The 22,500-nt window shown below is 35.0% G+C and overlaps 1 long non-coding RNA gene across 6 annotated transcripts in view; it reads left to right on the top strand.

The window, feature by feature from the left end:
- Window positions 1–22,500, top strand: part of LOC141376130 (uncharacterized) — a 352,849-nt gene that overhangs the window by 267,538 nt on the left and 62,811 nt on the right. The window contains exon 5 of one of the 6 annotated variants that reach the window (XR_015499423.1): window positions 17,376–18,049. The exons of the other annotated variants lie outside the window; for them this stretch is intronic. This is a non-coding gene — a long non-coding RNA (uncharacterized LOC141376130). Of the gene's footprint in view, window positions 1–17,375; window positions 18,050–22,500 lie in introns of those variants that run through there. 6 annotated transcript variants of the gene reach the window in all.

The following is a 22,500-nucleotide window of genomic DNA, read 5'->3' as shown; positions in this document are numbered from 1 at the left end:
ACAAAAGGGTTTTAGACTTTCTGTGTTTGATTCTCTTTTTTATATACAAGATTGTGTCGTCGAACTATTGCATAAACGCATTATCACACTCGTAGTAGTGCAATATGGCTGTATCAGCACTGGTGGAACGCCAGGGCACTCGGCCTGTGGACCAGTGCTGATATACAGCCATGTCGCACTGCTACGAGTGTGATGTTGCTCATATATTCGAGTCCTGGTCAGGAGATAACCGCTTCCGCTTCCAATCGAGTCTGAAACTATGAGATTGGGCCTGATTTCCAATCACATGATCAGATCTGGACATCCCTAATTTTATTTTAAGATACAATTGCTGCTATTAAAAATAATAATGATAATTAAGAGTCTTAGCTTAGTAAAGTGCTAATATACTAGCTAATTGGGTTTAGCTATTGGGTATTAGAGATGTTGAATAAGATTACACTTTATAAGTATTGTTAAACAGCCAATATATATATATATATATATATATATATATATATATATATATATATATATATATATATATATATATATATATATATGTAATAAGCCAGTAGTTAATAATGGGATTTATTAAAATGATAAAATGTAGAAGAGATAAAATGTAGTAGCCATAAATATGATTGTACTGGCCATAAACCTTTATGTGCATCATTACAATTGGTAAAAAAGCGCAAATTGAAGCACATCTAATCACATTTTTAATATTAATATTATTATTATTTGACCAAATGTAAATATTTTGAACTATAAATAATAAATAAGCAAAGCTACTTCACATTCCTTAGCACTTATACATTTTATTAGTATTATTATTATTTTTGCTCACTTTTTTACTCACTCTTTGCTTTTTAGGGCATGCCTCAGCCTAACTAAAAACTTATGCTGTAAGAAAATATATATATATATATACTGTATACTATGTACTACTGAAAAATAAATGAATTTTTACCTGGGAGGTTACTGTAGTTGTGTATATTGTTTGACTTTTAAAAGTCCTGTGTGAATCCCAATGGCAGATACCCTGAAGAATTAATCTGTGCTGCTGCCCTAAACTAAAGCAAGCACTCAGCGGTCAGCCTTCTCTCCTGCCATCTCCACTGTGTGCTATTAGATTAGCCAGCCCAGGATGTCCTGGCTAGGTAAACACCGCTAAAGGTCAGGATGGAAATATCGATGGGCTCAGCTCAGCACAGTGACATTTGAGCTTGGCCGTGTAAGGGTTTTATTAAGTGTTCGATATCCAGCTGTTGTGATGGCGATTGAATGAGATGTGATGCTTCTCTGACACGCATGATTGTAAAAGATGCACAGAAATCAAAAATAGAAATAACCTTCCTTTCAGTGATACGTAAGCTTTAGTGACACGACTTTAGATAGTTGTGCTTAGTTCCTTTGTTTGGAGAGACCGTGTGTTTCTGAAGGAGGTTACATCCATTCCACTCGTCTTCCTGTTGATCCTCACCTATGACTTTCTTCTGTGGAAAGCAAATGAAGAGGTTGCTCTGCTTCTGGGTACCCAGCATGCTTTGCGGCAAGGGTCAAATCAGTCTCACTATATGGCTCTCAATGTGTGTTTAATAGGTTTAGGGGGTTGTTTTGTCAACCATCTGAAAGTTTTAGGTAAGTGATATTTTATTTTATATTATTTATTGAGGGTGGCGTGGTGGTGCAGTGGGTAGCAATCTCGCTTCACCGCAAGAAGGTCGCTTGTTCGAGCCTCAGATGGGTCAGTTGGCATTTCTGTGTGGAGTTTGCATGTTCTTCCTGTGTTCGCGTGGGTCTCCCCCGAGTGCTCCGGCTTCCCCCACAGTCTTAAGACATGCGCTATACTGTAGGTGAATTGGGTAAGATTAATTGTCTGCAGTGTATGTGTGTGAATGGAGGTATGTTTTATAGTGCTGGGTTGCAGCTGGAAGGGCATCCACTGTGTAAAACATATGCTGTATTAGTTGGCGGTTCATTCTGCTGTGGTGACCCCTGAATAATAAAGGCACTAAGCCAAAAAGAAAATGAATTAATTAATTATTTATTGATTATTTTTAATGCAAGAACCTAATACTATGACAGCATTTATGCATGTAGTTAAAACAGTAAATTTTGTAAATACATTGCAATTTCTTTTATTTTATCTAGATCAACTTACATTTTTATTTTTTTATTTGTTTTATTTTATGTAATTTATTTATTTTATTTAGCAAAACTGCACTGAGGTTCCCTATTTTGGCTTGTTTCGGTAGGCTGAATGTTATAGTGGTCTAATAATCCTGTTTAACTTCACTGTATTCACATTTTTACATTAAGTGCTTTACTACAATTTTTTTCTCCAATTATTATTCGTACAGAGATGGGAATTCACAGATGAATTCATCAGCATTTGAAAGGTTGGTCATGCAAAGGTCACGATGCTCAAGAAACAATGTCATCATCTCTGCAATAAATAATGAATGACTTTTAACTATGATATTTTGATGGCATGCAGGTTTAATTTGCTTCTCTCAAATCCCTGTGGCGGAATCTGACAGTTTGCTTGCAGTAATGAGAATGTGGGACATTTAGGGCAACAAGGTCACACTCATGTCAAACTGCCCTGACCCGAGGACATAATTCTGTCTTCTCTTTCTGTCGCACAGTGTTTCAGTGTGTGTTTTTTTTCCACCAGGCAAGACACATTACATGACTGCATTGATTTTACCAGTTTCCTGTCTGACTGGACAGAATGTAATTCCACACACTTTGAAATCTGAGGCTAAAAAAAAAAAATAATTCATTATTTTAAATGTATGATTTTGATTAGTAAAAACAGGTTAAAACACTGTATGATCAATTAGTCCTGACAGCTTATGTTTTTAGGTTAAGTAAATCATGTTCTAACCTAATTTTATAAGCTATGCAAGCTTTTTTAAGTCGGTTTAACAAAATACAAGTTTAATGGACTCATAAGGTTAATTTGATTCAACTTAAAAATTTAAGGTAACCAGTATTTTTTTACAGTATATGTTCTTCATTGGTTTTTTTATTATTATTTTTTTGATAATTATTTTTTAGGGGTATTCAAACTTTAATGAATAGAATAATGGAGAGAATTGACAGGAAATTTTTGGGAGCAGAAAGAAGGGAAGGGTCGGCAAAGGACCTCAAGCCGGGATTCGAACTAGGGTCACTGTGATAACCATGGTGCTATATGTCGGTGCACTTTATCACTATGCCATTGTTGCCAATGCTTCATGCTTTATAAGCAGATGTATCCTTTCAAAGCAACATTTCAGTGATGGTACCTCTCTGAGTGATGGAAACCAGGCATTATTAAAGTAATAACCAGACATTGTCATCATGGGTATAAAATATACATATGATTGTTTTTGGCAGATGAGATCTGCTATATGGTGCTGCTGTTGTAGGGTAAAAATACAATATTTACTGTCGTTCAGCTTAGTTACAATAATAAAAGGTAGCTGCTTTAAATGAAGTTACCCTCTAGCAGATCTTTACAGGTTGCCCTAGGGGAGGATGGGTAATAATGAGATCATAATCATATGATCTTATTACTGAGAGATTCATAATCACTTATAAACCAGACCCAAGTTAAGGTATGCTATGTACAGTATGTGATTGCATGGATCAGGAAGTACTCCTGCTTGTGCGCACTTCCGAGTTTAAATTAATCAGTAAGTGATGCTTGAACTCTATATTTATGCACAATCAAAATTTATTGAAGTTATGCATAACACATTTTGTCTACACTGCATTACTGCACTTAGAGTACTTAGTGATATTTAATGTTCAGCAATCTTCAAATTTGAGCCTTGCTGATATGCAGCATCCATAACAAGTATGTAGCAAGTGTTTTACACTGCATGTGAACCCTGATATGGTGTGAACAGAGCAAAAATATATGGCGATGTAATTTCAGTGCACCCTTATCTCAATCAAAGCATGCTTCTCACAATTGCATGTGCTTCGTGCTCAACTAGGATTTTCAAAGAACCTTAGCTGCTTGTGCCGCTTCTCTTGTTTGTAAGTCAAACTGCAGATGTTTACATCTGAGACATGTGTTTGACAGCTCCTCCTGATTCCACATCACATCCACAGGGGGACCTTGCTTCTGTATTGTGTCATTTCTTTTCTGCATGTCATCTACACCTTTAGTTTCTTTGTTTTGGGTTACTTATCACACATCTGCAAATGTGCAGCACCTAGCCAATATTTTCAAAAGAAAAAATCCAGCACAATACAATGTTTTATATACATGAAGTGTAGAGTTTCTGTATTGTCAGGAATTTATTATTATTTTTTATTTATTTATTTTATATATATATTTTTTTGTATTTATTTTATTTTTTTATTTTTTTATTTTACAAAAATTATTCATAAAACTTCAACTGTGTGCAAACTAAGAAGATTCAGTGGCTAATATGCATTCTGTTTCCTGTGTTGATCTGAGTATTTAGGGTCTGTAATTGGTTTGTGCACAATGGGATCAATTGAACAGATTATATTTCATTACAATAGATCCAATCTGTTTATTACTGAATACAATATACAAGAGAATACAATTTAAAGTCACTGCTCCAACCCACCAAACATTATATTTAAGACAACATAATATATATATAACACATGCCCGCTGGCAAAGGCTATGGTTTTTAGCCTCCTTGTTAGAGCAACTAACTCCCATACAAAGAATCACAGGTTTGATTCCAGCTCAGAACGAGATGGGTACTATAGGACCGGTGAATTATATGTGGTGGCTTGTCCGGGATGGGAGTGAGGTTTATGGGGGTGAGTGTAACGGATGCCAGGTAATGAAGTTCTGTGCAGGTAACCCTCACTCCTCTGACCTCTAAAGGTGCTCTAGCGACAGACACTAGAGGCCATGGTTTTTAGCCTCCAAGTCAGAGCAACTGACTCTCATATCGCCGGTTCAATCCCAGCTCAGAACTGGATGGGTGCGATAGGACTGGTGGATTACATAGATTATTAATTTCAATTAATAATAATTTCAAATTAATAATAAATTACAAACTTTTTAGTACAAATATATATTTTTAATTAAACAAATAAAACAACAGTACATTAAAAGTAATGTAATATTTATGAGGTATATATTATATGTACAGTATATTTAAATGTGTTATATTTGTATTTATATTTTCATTCAGTGTATATATAGAGGATTTGTTCATTTGTTGGAACACACACTCAGCAACAGTCTTTTTTTTGTTGTCATTATGAGTGAAGTAAAAGGAATTTAGTGTGCAGATGGTAGAGTATAGGTAAGACACCACTGGGGATAACTGGATAATGATAACCAGCCAAACCTAACCACTTGAGGCATTTTGGTTGTGCCTTGTGGAGACAGAGACCTTAACTGGATTATATAAAGAGGAAAACATCATCTGAAAGGCTCAGTGCACATTCCAGTCAGACAGCAGTTGTAAGACAAGGAAAGGGCAAATGCAAAGCTTATTACTGCAGTCCAAAAAATAAATGATGTTGCCATGGTGACAAATGAACAGAGGGAAAACGTGTTGGACAAAAATAGCTCTCCCAAATGGATGCTAATTGGACTGATTCAATTTACATAAACTCAACTAGTTCTAGAGCCAAGCTGAACACTATGTAAATGGAATAAATGGAATTTTTTTGAATCGACCTCGTCATGTTGATGTTGCACTTCTAATCGGAATTTAAATGAGCCTCTTTTGCAGCCTTAAGATATGAGCATGGTCACTCCTATTTCTGTCATATATATATATATATATATATATATATATATATATATAGAGAGAGAGAGAGAGAGAGAGAGAGAGAGAGAGAGAGAGAAATTGCTGGTATAACATTACATTACATTACGTTACATTACCGGTTATTTGGCAGAGCGCTGTGCTGTGTGAACACAGGAGGAAAATTGATGGAAAGAGCACGTTTACGTTTAGAACTTGCTGATGCTACTCCAGCCAATCAGCACATTCTGAGTGCGCAGTTTATGAAAATAAAAGCCTTTGAATATTTTTCTAGACACATTTAGCTGCCAGATGTTAGTCAGATAACATTTCTGTTTCTCTTAAATGCCAACTGTGTAAAAAATTATCAATAAAATGCTTAGCAGCACACAAATATATTATATACAGTCAAAGTCAGAATTATTAGCCCCCCTGAAATATTAGCCCCCCTGTTTATATTTTTTCACAATTTATGTTTAACGGAAAGCAGATGATGAAAAATTTAATAACTGCTTTTATTCTATCCAAAAAAAAAAAAAAAAGACTTTCTCCAGAAGAAAAAAATATTATCAGACATGTTGTGAAAATTTCCTTGCTTTGTTAAAAATCATTTGGGAAATATTTAAAAAAGAAAAAAAGAATCAAAGGGGAGCGAATAATTTTGACTTCAACTGCACTTCTTGACATGCAAAAGTTTTCCTCCATATGTTTTCACCCAAGTTGTTCACAATACTTATCCATCCACAGAATTTGTTATGTAGTCAAATGTATAAACATTTAACTGTGATTCACACTTTTGCCTTTGGATGTGTCTAGGATAAAGTAGCTGCATGAATGCTAACGTTTAAGCTTTAAATAAAAGTGAAACCATCAACAAAAGCTCGACCCCTCTATGTTTACATATACAAGCGCAGCTGTTTAGAGGCCATTTCTGATTAATGGTGTCAGGATTTTCTGGTATTTTGGAATGAATGTGTGAATGGTCTTTTCTGGAAAAATTCCAGAACGCCCTTGCATGAACAGCGCTTTTTAAATTCATCGGTAAAGTCTTTCAGAAAATTTTCTGAATATACAGGTATTACTATGTGAAAGGGGCTGTTGTTTACATTTGAAAAATGTTGGAAAATATTAAAGTTATTCTGTTATGGATTTTACTAACTGGAGAGATATACTGTATAATTATGCACAAAGTACTGTTATATTTAAGCTTTCTTTATTATACTTAAAAGCATTATTTTACAAACTAAAAAGTGGGCATATTTGATTCTAAATTGAAATAACAATATCAATAATAATATATTTAATGAAATAATATATTATAAAATAAATAAATGAAATTAAATTTTTCTTTCCAAAAATGTTTTCCTTTGTCAGAAAGTGTATCAAGCTATTAAGCAAATTTCACAGTACACAGAAAGCATAGTGTGTTCAAATTGTACATTTTACAGATGCGTTTTAAGATATGTCCTGGGTCATTGTGTGCTTACAGACAATCTCTCTTTACATGACAGTTTGAAACTTTACTCAAAATTACGGTCATGCACTTGAACACACCTTGAGAGTTTCTGCACATTTAAGCCTTAGGCATTTTTTATGTAAATCGCACGAGGTTTGACTTAGGTTAAGAGTTCAGCCATGAGAGGAATATTAACATGAATGAGCTACAGTGAAGTACACACATTTGTCCTTTGTAGTCAGTTTTATCTACTGTAGATGAGGAAAAAAGAAAATTAACTAAAGACATTATTAATGTTTAAAATAAATATTTGGTGCCTGCTAAATTGCAACACAAAATATGCCAAAAAGTAATTTGGTATAGCTTGTTAAACCTAACCCTGTTTGTGTGTAAACAAAAATAGACATTTTTTTGTGTCTCTTAAAATGCAAATGAGCTGCAGCTCTCCAGAAGAGGGCGGAGCATTTACACATAATTCTCCAGAAACAACAAAAACAAGCAAATATCTGATGTTAGAGAAGACCACGCTCTAAAAAATGCTGGGCTGAAAAATAACCCAACTCTAACCTAGGTGCTGGATAACTATGGGACATAACACATGCTGGATTGTTTTGACCCAAACAGTGGGTTAGATTAACCAAGTTAGGCTGGGCTAAATATGACTTAATCATTTGGGTTATTTGTTGTGTCATCCCTTGCTACCTTTATATATATCAATATGTCTTATAATATTAAATAACAGTCACAAATATATGCAAAATTTATATATTTTTTAATTATTACACAACACAAAATGCTGCATTAAAAATCAATTCAATTAGAATTCACATTTATATATTTTCCACTGGGTTCAACTGTCACACATTTCATCCACACCCCATACAGACATATATATTTTGCAACATACCATACCCTCAAAAATGGATTATTGTCACTTGAGATTGAGTCCAAACATTGTGCCATAAAAATTAGGCCTGCAACAAACAATAATTATGACAAGCAAAAAGTTAATTACAAACAGTCAGTTTGTAAAAATCTGTTGCTCAAAAACTTCACATGTACAAACTTGCATCCATTCGAATGCTGGAGAAATTTTCAGGTCTGGGGTGTCGTTGCCCAATTAGAAATCACTAGTCTGGGCATTTTGTTGTTGTGTTTTCACCGTGATGTTCCCCACCTGTTAATAAAACAACACTCAATCTTCCAATAATGGGTTAAAGCCTTACATGTTTAAACCACAGTCAGAAAATGATGGAGAGGTTACCACTTCTAGATTAAGCCAGGATATTTCTAAATGTTTAGTTTTATACGTTTATATAGCTTTAGTGGAGTGAAATTGATTCAGCTCATCATCTCGCATGTTATGCTGTTTCAGTGTGCTGAACTTAGTCAATAAACATTACACTAATTGCAGTGTACCTTACCTTTACAGAACAAAATAAAAAGGTCACCACCTGACAATAGTGCATAATACATGTGCATTGATAAAAGCCATTACTCTGGTCCTTCTATATAAGGTTAGAGGTTGTATTGTAACGTTAGCCACAAAAGCTGTAAATTATGTTTACAAGCACATTCAAAGCAGGAATGTTGGGAAAATTATTAAAATATGAATTTGTTATGAATATGAAGTTTAAGCACAAAGTGTTGGTATTAACCCGTAATACAGAAACGTTTGTGATCAAATATCACTATACAAATTCCTGACTTTACCACTTATCATTACACATTGTTGAACCAATCCTTATCAGGACAGCAGTCCAGCATAATCTATACATTCCTCAGCACTTGAGGACCATCAAAGTAAAGCAGGGATCCAACACATTTTAGATTTCGGCAGTGATGAATGAGAACTAATTGTTGCAGTACTTTCACAATAAAAATAAGAGTGTTTGTTTTATTAATTTATATGAAATTGTAATATCTTAATTATAAAATAACGTTTCATAAAATTTAAAAGTCTATTATTAACGCAACTAGTTATATACACTGTGAAAAGCTATTAGTTGAAAAAAGTGAGTTAACCCACTGCCTTAAAATTGAGTCAATGAACTATGTTTGATAATTTTAGAATTTTATTATTTTCAAATGACCAATTCCAACTGACAAAGGGTTTAATCATTATAAGTAAAGTAAGTAATTGCTTTTTACAGTGTACAAAATATTTTTTGGCTTCAGTTTTCAACCAAATGCACTTTAATTTTTGGTTTCGAAATGGGCTTTCATGTCGGTGCATCCCCTAAATAGTGCATATAAAAGGCTCTATTTTAACGGTCTGTGTGCAAGGTCTAAAGCGTATGGCGCAAAAGCGTAAGGGCGTGTCCGAATCCACTTTTTTATTTTTTCCATATTTTATTTTATGCCCCATATGGTCCAAAACCTGACAGGTGGACAAATCTAAGCTTTTTTTTATTAAAACAAATATAAATATGCATATAATAAATAATATTACTACCAATAATAACATTACACAAAAACAAGTTGTCATGAATAAGCTGAAAAAAGCCCCCCAACATGAAGACTGCATGGAGGCAGTGGTTTTTATATTTATGTAGAAAATAATAATTTTTGTAATATTGAATATTGTATATTATTTTTCATATGTAAAGATATTTGTGTATGGCTGTATATCCAGTGTGTATTAAACAATGAGTACTCATTAAAAGTGCACAACTAATTCACTCTGCGCTGGACTTTAGACCAGCTTTTAGCTGTTAATTTGTGTAGTTAATTTTAGTTTTTCCAAATAGCAACATGCCAACAATGCACCTTAACACACCTCTTTTCTAGACCGGAACACCCGTTAGTCCACAAAGTGGTGCAAATAGATTTGCTATTTGAACAACGTGATGCAATTTGGGTTGCGTTGGTCTGAAAATAGCAACACATCATGCCATACACGTCTTGTGCCTTATTGTGCCAAGTGTATGAATAAGCCCATAGTGTAAGGGTGTGTCTATAATATAATATACATCTCAGGGCTACTTCAAGTAAATATTTTACACACAAAAAAAAAAAAAACTCAGGCTGAAAAAACTCAGGGAGGTTTTGATCTAGACCACTTACCTTCAGGTACATCAGGTAAGTCCTTATTTATGATTAATGTTTGCTCTCAGAGCATTAAGTGAGATGGACCAACACAATACATGAGGAGATTTTGATAATTTTGGTAATTTCCATCGAGGCAAAAACACTTTAAATGGAAACAACATCAGATGTACAATATCCATCTCATGATGATTCAGGACATAATTGATTAAAGCAAAGCACAGATGTTTTACTCATTCAGTGAATGCTTTTAATGTTGTATAATCAGCACTAAACAAAAGCTAACCCCTAAATGTGCAGCTGTCATATAAACAAAATAATTAAATAAACATCCTACATTTTTTTTTTTCTAAAAACAGAAGCTCTGACCTAGCTCCAGTCTTTATAGCCACGTCAAATTGTGGGTGTCAAGACAATACAAGAGAGAAAAACTCTCCTTTCCTTGGCATTCTCTGCACACCGCAGTGCCGCTGCTCTGTCTGAAAGCTCCCCTCGACACGCTGTCTGTGGTTTTGTTAGGTAATGAGTCTGCTCCGTCTGTCGCTGCAGAGCGTGATGGTCAACACCATATGTGGATGTTGTCTTCCTCAAGGCCATGTCCAAACACGCAGAGAGAGTGTGCATTCTCTCTTTTTTTCAACGTTATGTCCGCTGGTAGACATTAGTTATTGTTAAGAGCTGTTTTGAAGTAATCACCACCATCTGTTGTGTACATCTCACCCTTCATAGAAACTTACTCAGGTGAGTCTTTTATATTTAAGCACTGTTTACAACTACAGTTAATAGTAAATGGGTCATTGGCTTTTTTATTTGCATCTTAAAATTTAAATATGAACTTACATACATTTTGTGCCACATAATTAACTAATCATTAATTAATGAGTAAGCAAGGAGACTAACAATGGTATTGAAAACACCATTCACTCAGTACCATTTTTGCTAAAAACACATTTTGTGTGGCTTAAAAAACGTATATTACACATTTAGTCTATTAGCTTGAGCAAGTACTGTCAATCAAGGTTTTAATAGTTTTGGATTCTTCATCAATTTTTTACTTTTACAATTTTTAAACTCTGTTAGTTTTATTTAGTTTTTAGAGGCAGATTTACTTGTGTTTTCATTTTTTTTTAAATGCTTAGTTTCAGTTTTTCTTAGTTTTAGTGTTAGTTTTAGTTTTTAATTTGCAGTTTTTGTTTGTAAATTATGATATTTGTTCGGTTCAAGATTCAAGATCACCAGAATAAATATTGCATAATAAATACCAAAAATAGGCAGTATTTTTTTTTCCAAAAGAGCACTGCCATCTATCACTACTCTTTACCCATCCTCAAATTCAATTACAACAGCCCACAAGATAGCAGCCTTAATAAAATATGTGTGTAAGGCTGCTTTTGAAGTGAAATACACAGTAGTGATGGGAAGTTCAGATCTTTAACAGATCTTTTGTGACAATCTTCCCAAGCTTGGACTCAACATATCAAAAATATGTAGCCAGCAATCATAATTTCAGCCAGTTAAAACATCACCATGATCTTAAAAGTTTCTTACAATTATTACATTTTTTAACTGTAATCCTCCTCGGTTTACCCGCGCTGCAATTGTTCAAATTTAGTTTGGTAACAGCAGGCTGTCATGTATTGTTTGTGTTTGGTTCACCATTTGCTGAATCATGCATGCACAGTATTATTGGTTCACCACTTCTCAAATCTAATCTCAGTGTACTTTTCTAATAACTGAATAACTCAGTATATACTGCTTTATTGGAGTCAGAGAGCATTATTAGGCATGTTAATAAGTAGTTTGTGGATAAGAGTGCTTAACATTACTGGAGACGCAAAACATTTCAAATGATTCAGTTTGATTTGGTGAATTAGTTCACGTAATAGATCTGGTTAAAAAGAATGATCCGTTCGGCATTACAATCACTAATACAGAAATAAATTGTGCTTATTGCTGAGCACAAATGTGTTGAATTAATACTTTTAAGTGTCTGCTCCGTTGTATTTAATATTGCCACCATGCAAATGTCCTGTCCACTCATTTTTGTCACGGGAGCAACAGCGTGGAAGACTGGAGGAAGACCGGCTTGATCTGGTCAATGTTACAGACTGGTGCTGTATGGTCAAAGGCCATGGCAGTGCGAAACAAATAGATTTACTTCTAAAAGGCTTACAGTATATATTCAATTCCTTTACAAAAATTAAAACAAAGGACTTTTTTGCTATAATTTTAGTTAGTTTCAGTTAGTTTTTGTAGGCACACATTAGAGTTTTTTAAAAACTCTAATTTTTTTTTTCAGTTAACGAAAATGTTTTTTCAATTCTAGTTTTAGTTTTTGTTCGTTTTCGTTAACTATAACAAACTTGCTGTTAATGAATGAATTATTGAATGAATGAATGAGTCAGTCAGTCAATCAATCCATCTTGGCCATTACTTGTCAGTTTTTCTACAACATGCTTTTTATGTCAACATAAGCACAGAGTGAATCAGAATGAGTTTTAATTATGTTCACGTATGATATATGGTGAAGACCATTTTTAAAATAAAATGAAAGAATGAATAAATACACTGCCACACACTGTAATAAACCATATTTTGGGGTTTTAAAATAAGTCTACAGTAAACTGTAATTTGAGCTGATGATATTACAGTTTAAAATATGTTTGCAACTGCCATTACATTTGAAGCGAGTAAACAAACAAAAAATAAGAAATAAAAGATCATAAAATAGGAATTTATATAATGAAAAGACGGAAGTTTCTTAAACAATTGTGAATTACACAGATATACCAGCCTGATCTCACGAGGAAACATAAGTATTTTACGTTTTGTCAGTGTAGTGGTTAATTTGTAAGAATTCGTACGAGCAAATCGTACAAAATTGTATGAATTAGATCGTATGAATTCATACGAATTAGCCACTAAATCAAAAAGTTACGAATAGCCTTGTGATTTCATTGGATATACATAATAATTTCTGGGCATTAGCCAGGACAAGAGATGATACAAAAATAACAACAGTGAAAGATTGAAACTGTGATACGTGTTCATCTCTGAGGTCATCTAATGATGTGTTTTCCAACAATTCTGCTGCAGTTAAAACTGTCGCTTGCTGTTATCTGGTTTTCAGTCGTGTACTTTCTCTCTGGTGGCTTTGAATTTGGATTTGTTTTTGCCGCTTACACATTGATTTTGTGCTGCAACACACTCCTCTTGGGTGTTTCTGAAGTAATGGAAGGAAGATTTGTTCACATTTTTCATTCCCTCAGTTGGGGGTTTGCTGGAGAGAGCCTGACACCTGATGTCTAGTTAAACTGGATATTGTTCGCTCGTCTTTTGTATAAGCAGCAGCTTGCAGAGAGGCTCTTGTGGGCCCATTTCATAGAGGGAACATTGATTGTGGATTATGTGTGTGCGCGTGTGTCAGTGAATAGGAAAATAATCACAGAAAAAGTATTCCTACCTATTTTTGTTCATTTTTAATGAGCAGAAATCAGAAGCAGTGTGTTTAAGCTGGGGAGTGTGTACGCTGTACAATAATAATCCAGCTTTGCCTCTTACCTCAAATAATAAAGAAATATTCAGTGCATATGTGTTTGTGTGTGTGGGAGGCTGTTACAGTGCAATGACAATAGAGTTTTCTGCTCTTAGACGGAAAAATGAAGAAAATGCGCTGAAGCTTTTTTTAATGGCCAGGCAGGAGGCAGCACATTAAAAATTAAAAGCTTTGTGTGGGTTGGCAGTGTTGGCGCACAACGATACACCATGAGAAACAAAGGAGCAGAGAAAAAAAATAAGTGAGACAGATGAAGGGTGAGAGACATACTTTACCTTTGATTAGATTTTTAGCATATCAAGGCGTTAGGTGGGTAATGACTTTGTAGTTGAATTGCAAGGTTGTTTCTGTCAAAGAAAATACGTATGCTTTGCTCACACTATATTATGACACCCAGATGTTATCATTAAGAAGAAAAAAGATCCCAAAACAGTGTTACTGTATTGTAAAGCGGAGTCTGTGTTTTGCTGGATGTTGATGAGGAGCATTGGGACATACTGGTGGTCTGACTGAGGAATAAAGAGAGTCAAGCACATAATAAATAAAGCGGGTTTTTAGCTCCACGAGGTCAACTAGGGACTTGCCGTATGTAGCATTGTGACTTTTCTCAGCTGTAGAAAGCAAATTAACAAATATTATAAAGATAAATATATACACATATATAATTAGGGGTGCAGCACTGGGCAATCAGATGTGCGTTTCACATATTAGCAGTAGTTTTACAGAATTGCACCTGCTCTAACACTAGGATTTGTTTTCTAAGCAGCCTTCTTAACAGTAGTTCTTTTTGTTTATCGGCTCTCTTATCCCACATCTGTCAGCACCTCTCACATCTGTCTTCTGCTAAAAGACATGGTGGTGCATGGATACTCTGCAAAAAAGTAGCAATTAAAATTCCGCCAAATATCATTTGATATATTATTAATTTTTAATATAGGGAGTTTTTTTTTATGGATTATAATTGTTTAGTTACATCCTTAGCATTAAAACTTACGGCTAAGTTAAAAACTTAACATTAAATATAATCTTGATCTGAGATTATTTTTACTTGATAAATGAAGCACAAACCTAATGTAGTATTATTTATGTTTATTTCATGCTTAATAGCTTTATTTAATGCATTGATAATCTAGATTTGACCTATAGTGTCTGTTATTTCTGTGTTTTTATCATTGCAGCCATCTAAACACTTTACATTATGTTTTCCCCCTGGTGTAATTGAATTGTTTTTTGCCAGCATACTTTTTGTCCCGGCCTGCTTTTCGTCCCAGACGATCCCTGAGGTCAACAGATGTCCAACAAATGTCCTTTATCATATCAGCGTAGCGCAGAACAAAACATTGAGAATTGGATCCTATTGGCCCTGATTACATTGGTCAAAACTTCATTTTTGGGGCATTTTGGTGAGGCATTAAAAAACAGCGGTGCAGTGATGGAAATGTTAAAGACGGTGCTGTCATGTTTAATGTTTACTTGGAATTCTGGACAACCACAACCACATCCGATTTTATTTGACTTAGCAAGACAGGTTTAAAATGAGATTTGGCCATGTCGAGATAACATTACAGAGCTCAGGACAGCTGGAATTGAGTCTAATCAGTATAATAGGATAGAGAGTCCTTGACCTGGTCCTAGAACAGTTTCAAGTAAGCATACTAAATTAAGCTGGAACGGTTGTCCTTTTGCTTTTGATCAAGTGTAATACCATCTTTTTGAAGTCTGAAATTATTGTAGTTTCCTATCATATCAGTGGCTTGCTATGAGTTAGTTATGATGAGTGTTACTGTACGTAAGTGCTTTGCATTATCTTCTAATTGAGTTGCTATGCACTTGTGAAGATAGAGGTATTTTTTTTTTGTATCAGTGTTTCAACAAAGAACCTTTAATATGGGGAAGTATTTCACTAGTCAAAGGGGTATTTATTGAAGGATTTTTTTTAATGATGTTAATAGAACTTCCAAACTCCCAAAAGTCCTGTTCACTCTAAGAATTATACATATAAAAATAAATTAAATAATAAATGTAACTGCTTCTGCAATACGTATAATTACACTTTAGTTTACTTCACTATACCCCCTTGTAACCTGTAAACGAGCTATAGCACATCTAACCAGTCAATCTGCATTTAAGAATGTGTTAATCAAATAAATGTATTTACTCATACATTTTCCTTAGGCTTAGTTTCCATTTTAGAGGTCGTCACAGCAGAATGAACCGCTAACTATTCCAGCATATGTTTTATGCAGCGCATGCTTTTCCAGCTGCAACAGAGTATTGGGAAACACCCATACACTCTCATTCACACACACAATCATACACTATAGACAATTTAGTTGATTCAATTCACCAATAGCACATGGCTTTGGACTGTAGGGGAAACTGGAGCACCCAGAGAAAACCCACGCAAACAAAGGAAGAACATGCACACTCCACATAGAAATGCCAACTGGACTTGAACCAGCAACCTTCTTGCTTTGAGGTGACAGTGCCAACCACTGAGCCAAGTAAAACTCTGTCTTTATTGTTATTGTTATTGTTATAGTTATTGTGCTTGGTATGAATGGTCTTTAACACTCTTGTCTTGTGTCTTTTATAGGTCATGTCAAGTAAAAAAAAACTTGACTTTTTACATGTAGTACTGATTATCAATTTCAGTTCTAAAGTAGTAAACCAGAAAAATCTGAAAAACTTGGTTGGACGCACGTTGCAAATTTCTCAGTGGCTATGTCTGGATCCCCTAAAACCATTTCTGAGGACTGCATCTCATCTTTTTAGATGGAAATATGCATTCTGTATGAACGACTCCTTAGACAGTAAGTGTTACTAACCAATTATGTAATATGGCTGCATCATTAAGGAAAATCCTCATGCAGTGGCTTGTATTCAAATCTACACCATGTGCACAATACAGGTTTTACAAATTATGGCACATCACACACTAAGATATTATTATTGTTAAGATCAATATGTGATCCCATGAAGCAATTGTTATTGATGTTTCAGATAATGTGATTTTTATTGTTGCTATGCAGAATAACTGTACAGCAGCTTGTTTTAGAGTCCATCTTTGACTTTGACTTCTAACTGTGAACATACTGATATATTCATAATCATCCTGGTTTAAAATCATTCCAATCTTACATGCTTAATATGATGATGTGTGCAGACTGGGAGGTTTGGATTTGATCTATAAATGCTTCACATTGCTAGATAAACTGGAAGTCCTGAGAGCTGCTTTTTGAATAACGCTTCTGTGTAGCGTCACTAAAAAAACAAAAAACTTTCAATTGAAAGTCTGGAATCTTTAGAAATACATGTCAACTTATTCTGCTCTAAAAGCTACTTGGCATGTAACTGCAAAGTTACTTTTAGTCTCAAAGGAGACCATGCAATTTGGAGTTAACCCTTGAGTTTTTTGCAGTCTAGACTTTCTTACTGTTATTTTATTTTGTGTTTACTGTGAATGCTGGCACTGAGAACTGCTGCAGTTGGTAACTAGAAGTGTCTAAATAGGATAATTTTGTTGTACTGCATACCAAAAACAACTCACGTGGCACTCTGGCATCTCATCTTTTGTTCTTTCTCGCAGAGGGCAGCTCATGCTTGTGTTTGCAGAGTTTAACTTTCTGCAGAAACAGTTCCCAGTCCACACTTCTCCTGGCGTTCAAACTCAGACGTGTGTGTGAGAGTGTCTCCAACTGTGTCTCCAACTGTGTTCTAGCTCGTCGACTCGGGTCACCATGCAACACTGCTCAAACACAAGACATTGCCCCGTCTGCCACACTCGTGCTGGAAGATGTGTGAGAATTCTTAGAAAGGTTGAGGCATTGTCTGAACTAGTCCTTTTTTGCTTCATGCTCTTACTTTTAAAATTGCTTCTGACTTCAGCCGTTTTTCTGCAAATTTATTATACTGAACCGTTGTCAGCATAAATGTTCATTTCACACATAAATACCAGACTTAAAGGGACTTCAAGGGATAGTTCATTCAGAAACTAATCATTTACTTCCTTCTGTCAGTTCAACCTTTTCTTCCTCTTTAGAACACAGAAAGAGAACATTTTTCTTTTCAAGCAACAAGAAGAGTGCAAATTACAAGGGGGTTGTGGGGGATTGACCCCCCTAATTAAGGCTTGATCCCCCTTGAAGGACGTCAAAATGATGTATGGGGGGGTCCCCTTGAATCTGATAAAGTTCACTCTGATCTGTATTTTAAATAATAATGTTAATAATTAAAATAAAAGATATCCATTTGACCACCCTTATAACGGTTCATACCATTGTGAGTTCATAATCGTGCCAATCAGTCTATGTGAGAAAAAAAGTCATTCAACAGTCTGAAGCCAGCAGATTTGGAGCACCGATAGACACTGCAAGACTTCACATGACTGATTTATCATAAAATAGATGATTGTTTCTACATAATGCCTAAACGTATAGTCAAATTAGATGTATAGCTTTACCTAAAGTAAACTAAAAATAGCTACTCAGGTTAGAACACACTAAGAAGCCTAACCCTCAAAACACTGAAAGCTTAAATATATTTTATCAATAAATTAGATATAATTTAAATAAATACATAAATTTCATTTACTGAAGCATGTGTTACACTAATATTACTGACTAACATTAACATTACCCCCCAGATCATCAATGTATAGTTGGCACACTGTAAATAAGTAAAAGAGAGAAAAACGTCACCATGAAATTATTATTCAGGTCCTCTGATGCCTTTTTGCCAGCATGTGTACATAATTTGTATAAGGAATAGATGTTAATATTTCTACATATAATAGGACACACGTAAACATGTGAGAGTCAAAAAATAGAAAATTAGCATAGTGGATTTACTGTAAACAGAAGTAAAACCAAATGGAAAGTTTACTAGTAAAAGACAGCTGCTCCCAAATTTTAAACTATAGACCTTTTTCTTTGTTGCTGCATGGAGGGCACCATAGTGACCAGCGCCTTCTGGTAGGCTGCTTAAAACTTCTGTTAAGAATTGTCATCAGCCAGAGCAGCGTTTCTCAACTCGGTGTTAATACTGTTTTTAGTGGCTTAGTGTTTTTGCGAAGTAAAACTTTTATTTAGAAAGAAATACGTGTGTTAAAGCTGTTATACTTCTGTCGAATGTGATTCAAGTGCGAGAGAAAAACACTCTCCTAATTCTCCTAATACCTCACTGCATAAAGAGCAAACCATATTACTGGCATGAACCTAGCAGGTATATAAGCTATGCAATTTCCAAAAATTACCAATAAAAGTACATGACTGATGATTTGCTGGCTGATTTGCATGTTGATTCTAATTGTGAGCAGTTTGTTTCATCTAGTTAGTTTGTATTGTGTAGTATTTACCACAGTATGTGTTTTTCACTTATTAAATTAATGTGTTAGTGGGAAAGTACAGTAGGGTGTGTGTGTGTGTGTGTTTGAGTGTGTGTGTGTGTGTGTGTGTGTGTGTGTGTGTGTGTGTGTGTGTGTGTGTGTGTGTGTGTGTGTGTGTGTGTGTGTGTGTGTGTGTGTGTGTGTGTGTGTGTGTGTGTGTGTGTGTTAAACATTTTGGAGAATTACATTTGTTTGGGTTGTTATATATTTTGAAAGAATGAGAAAATGTTGACTTTAACGATGCTTAATTTAAATGGCACAAGATACACAAAAAATGGCACAAAAAATACCTTGCAGCAGTTGTTTTTCTATCCCATTACATCACATTTAAAAAAAAATCAGTTCAGAAGGTGTCGCTTATCGATAGCAGTATTAGTTCAAAGACGTTAAAAGCATGTACAATATATTAAAACTATCATTTCAAAGCTGTCCGAATGTGACTCTTAATACGCAATAGCTGCTGACTGGAAGTTCTTAGCATCCTCCTTGTGCATACACGAAAACCATAATGGGTCATTTTCCATTCTAAAAAAAAGGTCTACAGTTAAAACTAAATATAACAGCAGTTATATCAAAAAAGCATTTTAACAAAAATATACCTATTAAATGAGTCAGTTTATTAGTTCACAAACTTTCTAAATGAATTATTCAAATCAACAATTGAGACCAATTTAGTTCCTTCAAAATTTATATTAGTTTACCTCAACTTGTTTCCCTCCATCAGACAAAACTATTCTATGATACTGAATATTGTGAAGTTTTTCATGACTTCTGTTATGCTTTTATTATGCTTTGTATCCCCATATTACCTTTAAGAGTTTTTTTTAACTTATTTTGTCTACAGCTTGTAACTTCTTAACCACCAGAGCTGTTTCTGTTAAAATATATACTTCATTTCTTGCTATTCCCATTGTGTTTTATTTTTGCTGCTCCTAATGACAGTTAATGTTGTCTTAGCCAGGTTGTTTATTAGTTTTTAATGTACAAAGGTAACAGTTTCATGTCTGACGGAAGCTAGATCCATCGCTGCACTATCGACTGAATGCTATTGTGTTTTTAGTGAGACATCCATCTCCTCCCCTTATCTGTGAGTCTTGAGTGTGAGTTTGTGTGTGTGTATGTGTGTGTTTGTAGGCATGATTCGGTAGGGCGATAATGTCTGACCATTCCATCCACATAATAGCCTATTGATTTAGTTTTTTTGTGCATGGAGCAATAAATTCCCTCAGCGGTATGATGGAAAGTGCACCAGAGCTTCTTTCAAAACAGAGAGATTCATCTGTGCTGTTATACAATATTTTCACTCATCTCCATCATATCTCTTAAATGATTGGGTACACTTTTAAAAATTGCAGTAGATGTTGTAAATGCAAATATTAATTAATACTGGAAACAATTTTATGAACAGTGTTAGTTTTAATTTGTCCCAATATTAATAAGTTATCAGTGTTATCAAGATATAATAACAGTACACATCCATTTTAAAATCAGATTTATTTTGATCACTACTTTTGTTGACATCTTCATTATTATCAACATCATAAAAACTTCATCAACATCCTTCTCATTTTTCTCCATTATCTTCTTTTTGTCTTCAACATTTTGGTGATTATTTTTTTTTGTCATCATCTTCATAGTCTCCATCAACTTTTTTTTTGTCATTGTCTTCATCTTTGTTGTCTTCTTCACCATTTTCAAAGTCCAAAATGACTCTTTGAATTCCTGCCATTTACATCATATATTTTATATATGTAAACTCACTGGCGACTTTAGCTGTCCAACTAAAACTGCTCATTAGCGCAAATTTCTAATCAGCCAGTCACATGGCAGCAAATTGATGCATTTAGGTATGTAGACATGGACAAGAAGATCTGCTGGAGTTCAAACTGAGAATCAGAATGGGGAAGAATGGTGATTTAAGTAATTTTGAATGTGGCATGGCTGTTGAAGCCAGACGGACTGCTCTGAGTATTTCAGAAACTGCTGATCTACTGGGATTTTCATGCACAACCATCTCTAGGGTTTACAGAGAATGGTCCGAAAAAGATCAAATATGCAGTGAGCGGCAGTTCTGTGGGCGGAAATGCATTGTTAATGCCAAAGTTAAGAGGAGAAGGGCCAGACTAGTTCGTGTTGATAGACAACAGTAATTCAATTAACCACTCGTTACAACCGAGGTATGCAAAAGACCATCTATGAACACACAACACATTCAACCCTGAGGCAGACTGGCTACAGCAGCAGAAGACCACACAAGGTGCTACTCATGTCAGCTAAGAACAGGAATCTGAGGCTACAATTTGCACAGGCTTACCAAAATTGGACAAAGGAAGATTGGAAAAACGTTGCCTGGTCTGATTTGTCTTGATTTCTGCTGCAACATTCGGATGTTAGGGTCAGAATTTGGCATCAACAACATGAAAGCATGGATCTATCCTGCTTTGTATCAACAGTTCAGGCTGGCGATGGTGGTCTAATGTTGTAGGGGATATTTTCTTAGCACACTTTGGAACCAGTAGTACCAATTGAGCATTGTGTCAATGCCACAGCCTACTTGAGTATTGTTGCTGACCATTTCCATCCCTTTATGATCACAGTGTATACATCTTCTGATGGCTACTTCCAGCAGGATAACGCACCATGTCATTAAGCATGAATCATCTCAAACTGGTTCTTGAACATGACAATAAATTCATTGTACTCAAATAGCTTCCACAGTCGCCAGAAATCAATCCAATAGAGCACCTTTAGAATGTGGTGCAACTAGAGATTCGCATCATGCATGTGCAGCCGACAAATCTGCATCAACTGCGTGATGCTATCATGTCAGTATGGACCAAACTCTGAGGAATTTTTCCAGTACCTTGTTGAATCTATGCCAACAAGGATTAAGGCAGTTCTGAAGGCAAAAGAGGGTCCAACCCAGTACTAGAAAGGTGTACCTAAAAAGTGGCCAGTAAGTGTGTATGTGTATAAATATTACATCAAATATTGCCAAAGTAATATTTAGCAAGTCATTTTTACACAGAAAAACTGACTACCTACTCTGCTAGTTCTTGTGGACAAAGCCTTTAACATTGTGGACAAAGCCTTTATAGTTTTTACAGGTCGTTTATTCTAAAAGGAAGAAAAAAGACAGAAGTGGATGCTAACAAAAGACATTTTTACGACTTATTGACCCATCGTTATTCATTGCCATAATGATGTGTGTATTTGAGTATAACGTCCTTCCTCACGTGGTGCTTTGTGTCCCCTTGGGCTTCATTTTCCATTCTTCCTCTGTCCTGATGGTGAAGGCAGTGATCCCTGTCATTAATGGCCAATGATA

Source organism: Danio rerio, chromosome 9, assembly GCF_052040795.2.
Source record: "Danio rerio strain M-AB ecotype USA chromosome 9, GRCz13ab, whole genome shotgun sequence".
Classification (NCBI taxonomy): Eukaryota; Metazoa; Chordata; class Actinopteri; order Cypriniformes; family Danionidae; genus Danio; species Danio rerio.
The sequence above is the reverse complement of the archived record's forward strand: the minus strand, read 5'-3'. Positions and strand labels throughout refer to the sequence as shown.